Genomic DNA, 5124 nt, shown 5'->3' on the forward strand with positions numbered 1-5124 from the left:
TTGTAGTAATAGAGACCAGGAGAAAAATTATGAGTTGGTGTCACCTGACCCCGAGGAGAGGGTTAGTTTCCCTCCTTTGACTCAAGGGGAACGACCCTTTTTCTATGCTTATGACTACTTCTTTAGTCAATTGAATATCACCATTCCTTTTACCTCTTTTGAGACCGAGCTGTTGTGGTCCTACAATGTAGCTCCTTCTCAGCACCACCCGAACTCATGGGGCTTCATAAAATCTTCCAATTGTTGTGTCAGGAACTGGATATCTGACCTACCCAAACTCTCTTTCTTTATCTTTTTGTGTTGACGAAGCCTGGGGCAGCTAAGAAGAAGGCTTTCTGGATTTCTTTCCGAGCTACCCAAGAAAAGCAAGTGTTCTCTATGTATGATGAGTCCTTTAGGGACTTTAAGAACTACTATTTCAAGGTCTGCGTTGTTGAGGGTGTTGATGAGCGGATAATTTATACGCTTTTTGGCATTGTTTTAGTACGTTTTTAGTAGAATCTAGTTACTTTTAGGGATGTTTTCTTTAGTTTTTATGTTAAATTCACATTTCTGGACTTTACTATGAGTTTGTGTGTTTTTCTGTGATTTCAGATATTTTCTGGCTGAAATTGAGGGACTTGAGCAAAAATCAGATTCAGAGGTTGAAGAAGGACTGCTGATGCTGTTGGATTCTGACCTCCCTGCACTCAAAGTGAAATTTCTGGAGCTATAGAACTCAAAATGGCGCACTTCCAATTGCGTTGGAAAGTAGACATCCAGGGCTTTCCAGAAATATATAATAGTCTATACTTTGGCCGAGTTTAGATGATGTAAAAGGGCGTTGAACGCCAGTTCTATGCTACTGTCTGGAGTTAAACGCCAGAAACACGTCACAAGCCAGAGTTGAACGCCAGAAATACGTTACAAACTCGCGTTCAACTCCAAGATTAACCTCTACATGTGTAACATTCAAGCTCAGCTCAAGCACACACCAAGTGGGCCCCAGAAGTGGATTTATGCATCAATTACTTACTTCTGTAAACCCTAGTAAGTAGTTTATTATAAATAGGACTTTTTACTATTGTATTAGACATCTTTTGATCATTTTTAGATCTCTAGACCTCCATGGGAGGCTGGCCACTCGGCCATGCTTATCCTATGTTCACTTATGTATTTTCAACGGTAGAGTTTCTACACTCCATAGATTAAGGTGTGGAGCTCTGCTGTTCCTCAAAGATTAATGCAAAGTACTACTGTTTTTCTATTCAATTCAACTTATTCCGCTTCTAAGATATTCATTTGCACTTCAACCTAAATGTGATGAACGTGACAATCATCATCATTCCCCCATGAACGCGTGCCTGACAACAACTTCCGTTCCACCTTAGATTGAATGAGTATCTCTTGGATCTCTTAATCAGAATCTTCGTGGTATAAGCTAGATTAATGGTGGCATTCATGAGAGTCCGGAAAGTCTAAACCTTGTCTGTGGTATTTCAGTAGGACTCTGGGATTGAATGACTGTGACAAACTTCAAACTCGCGAGTGCTGGGCGTAGTGACAGACGCAAAAGGAGGGTGAATCCTATTCCAGTACGATCGAGAACCTCAGATGATTAGCCGTGCTGTGACAGAGCATTTGGACCATTTTCACAAGAGGATGGGATGCAGCCATTGACAAGGGTGATGCCTCCAAACGATTAGCCATGCAGTGACAGCGCATCGGACCATTTTCCAAAGAGGATAAAAAGTAGCCATTGACAACGGTGATGTCCTTACATAAAGCCAGCCATGGAAAGGAGTAAGACTGATTGGATGAAGACAGCAGGAAAGCAGAGGTTTAGAGGAACGAAAGCATCTCTATACACTTATCTGAAATTCTCACCAATGATATACGTAAGTGTTTCTATCCTTATTTTCTATCTATTTATTATTTATATTCGAAAACTCCATAACTATTTGATATCCGCCTGACTGAGATTTACAAGGTGACCATAGCTTGCTTCAAGCCAACAATCTCCGTGGGATCGACCCTTACTCACGTAAGGTTTATTACTTGGACGACCCAGTGCACTTGCTGGTTAGTTGTATCGAAGTTGTGAATGAAAAACAATTTATTAAGACGTGCGTACAGAGTTTTTGACGCCGTTGCCTGAGATCACAATTTCGTGCACCAAGTTTTTGGCGCCGTTGCCGGAGATTGTTCGAGTTTGGACAACTGACGGTTCATCATGTTGCTTAGATTGGGTAATTTTCTTCTTATTTTATTTTCAAAAAGTTTTCAAAAAAAAAATTTTTTTTTTCAAAAATTTCTCCTTTATTTTCGAAAAAATAAAATTTTTTTTTCAAAAATTTTTATTATGTTCTTCAGAATTTTTAAGAATGAATTCTAGTGTTTCATGAAGCATGTTGAAGCCTGACTGGCTGTAAAGCCATGTCTAAATTCATTTAGACTGGGGCTTCCAACCATCAGCATAGAGGCAAGTTAATTTGATAAGTAATGAGCAGTATATTCTGATGTTACATGCTAAAGCTTGACTGGCTATTAAGCCATGTCTAACCCTCAGATTGGAGCTTTAGAGTAAGAGTGCAAGATTCCTGGAATTCATATTAAAAATTTTGGAATCCTTATTTTTCTTTTTCAATATAATTTTCGAAAAAAAAAAATTAGAAAATCATAAAAATCAAAAAAAATATTTTGTGCTTCTTGTTTGAGTCTTGAGTCAATTGTAAGTTTGGTGTCAATTGCATCTCCATTTGCACTTTTCAAAAAATACATTCATGCATTGCATTCATCATGATCTTCAAGTTGTTCTTGATAAACCTTCTTGATTGATCTTCATATTACATTGTTTTGTGTTGTATGGTGTTTTTCATATTCATTCTTGAATTCTTAGTGCCTAAGCATTAAAGATTTCTAAGTTTGGTGTCATGCATGTTTTCTCTACATATAAAAATTTTCAAAAACATGTTCTTGATGTTCATCATGATCTTCATAGTGTTCTTGGTGTTCATCTTGACATTCATAGTATTCTTGCATGCATTCATTGTTTTGATCCAAAATTTTCATGCATTGCATCATTTTCATGTTTTTCTCTCTCATCATTAAAAATTCAAAAATAAAAAAAATATCTTCCCCTTTTTCTCTCTTAAAATTTCGAAAATTAGATTTGACTTTTTCAAAAATTTTTAAAATCTAGTTGTTTTCATGAGTCAAATCAAATTTTCAATTTAAAAATCTTATCTTTTTCAAAATCTTTTTCAAAAATCAAATCTTTTTCATTTTTCTTATTTATTTTCGAAAATTATAAAAATATTTTTCAAAAATCTTTTTCTTCAGTCTATCACATAATTTTTGAAAATAACATCATCAATTAATGTTTTGATTCAAAAATTTCAAGTTTATTACTTGCTTGTTAAGAAAGATTCAAACTTTAAGTTATAGAATCATATCTTGTGATTTCTTGTGAATCAAGTCATTAATTGTGATTTTAAAAATTAAATCTTTTTCAAAACTAGTTTCAATCATATCTTTTCCAAAATATCTTCTTATCTTATCTTTTTCAAAAATTTGATTTTAAATATCTTTTCTAACTTCTTATCTTCTTATTTTTTTCAAAATTGATTTTCAAATTTGTTTCAACTAACAAACTAACTTTTTGTTTGTTTCTTATCTTTTTCAAGACTACCTAACTACTTCTCTCTCTCTCTCTAATTTTCGAAAATATCTTCCCTCTTTTTCAAAATTTCTTTTTAATTAACTAATTATTCTAATTTTTTATTTTAATTTTCGAAAATTACTAACCTTTTTCAAAAACTATTTTCGAAAATCACTAACTCTTTTTCAAAAATTATTTTTGAAAATTCCCTCTCTCTCTCTCTCTCATCTCATTCTATTTATTTATTCATCTACTAACACTTCAACTCACCCAAATTTGAACCTCCTCTTTCATCTGTGTTCGAATTTTCTCTTCTTCCATTCTTTACATTACATTCTTTTCTTCTTCTACTCACACAGGGGAACCTCTATACTTGGCCAAAAAGGATCCCTATTATTATTATTTTTCTGTTCCCTCTTTTTCATATGAGCAGGAGCATGGACAAGAACATTCTTGTTGAAGCAGACCCGGAACCTGAAAGGACTCTGAAGAGGAAACTAAGAGAAGCTAAATTACAACAATCCAGCAAGCACCTTTCAGAAATTTTCAAACAGGAAGAGGAGATGGCAGCTGAAAATAATAATAATGCAAGGAGGATGCTTGGTGACTTTACTGCACCTAATTCCAATTTACATGGAAGAAGCATCTCCATTACTGCCATTGGAGCAAACAATTTTGAGCTGAAACCTCAATTAGTTTCTCTGATGCAGCAAAACTGCAAGTTTCATGGACTTCCATCTGAAGATCCTTTTCAGTTCTTAACTGAATTCTTGCAGATCTGTGATACTGTTAAGACTAATGGAGTAGATCCTGAAGTCTACAGGCTCATGCTTTTCCCTTTTGCTGTAAGAGACAGAGCTAGAATATGGTTGGACTCTCAACCTAAGGATAGCTTGAACTCTTGGGATAAGCTGGTCAAGGCTTTCTTAGCCAAGTTCTTTCCTCCTCAAAAGCTGAGTAAGCTTAGAGTGGATGTTCAAACCTTCAGACAGAAAGAAGGTGAATCCCTCTATGAAGCTTGGGAGAGATACAAAGAACTGACCAAAAAGTGTCCTTCTGACATGCTTTCAGAATGGACCATCCTGGATATATTCTATGATGGTCTTTCTAAATTAGCTAAAATGTCATTAGATACTTCTGCAGGTGGATCCATTCACCTAAAGAAAAAGCCTGCAGAAGCTCAAGAACTCATTGACATGGTTGCCAATAACCAGTTCATGTACACTTCTGAGAGGAATCCTGTGAGTAATGGGACGCCTATGAAGAAGGGAGCTCTTGAAATTGATACTCTGAATGCCATATTGGCTCAGAATAAAATATTGACTCAGCAAGTCAATATGATTTCTCAGAGTCTGAATGGAATGCAAGCTGCATCCAACAGTACTCAAGAGGCATCTTCTGAAGAAGAAGCTTATGATCCTAAAAACCCTGCAATAGCAGAGGTGAATTACATGGGTGAACCTTATGGAAACACCTATAACCCC

General features: G+C 35.5%; 1 non-coding gene across 1 annotated transcript; it reads right to left on the reverse strand.

Annotated features, from left to right (window-relative positions):
• Window positions 1-4599: 4599 nt before the first annotated feature.
• LOC148547569 (small nucleolar RNA R71) lies at window positions 4600-4707 on the reverse strand. Its single transcript, XR_015898908.1, has one exon. It is a non-coding gene; the product is annotated as a small nucleolar RNA R71 (small nucleolar RNA).
• Between the last annotated feature and the right edge of the window lie 417 nt (window positions 4708-5124).

The sequence above is a fragment of the Arachis ipaensis genome, chromosome B8, assembly GCF_059453495.1.
Source record: "Arachis ipaensis isolate K30076 ecotype BB chromosome B8, ASM5945349v1, whole genome shotgun sequence".
NCBI lineage: Eukaryota > Viridiplantae > Streptophyta > Magnoliopsida > Fabales > Fabaceae > Arachis > Arachis ipaensis.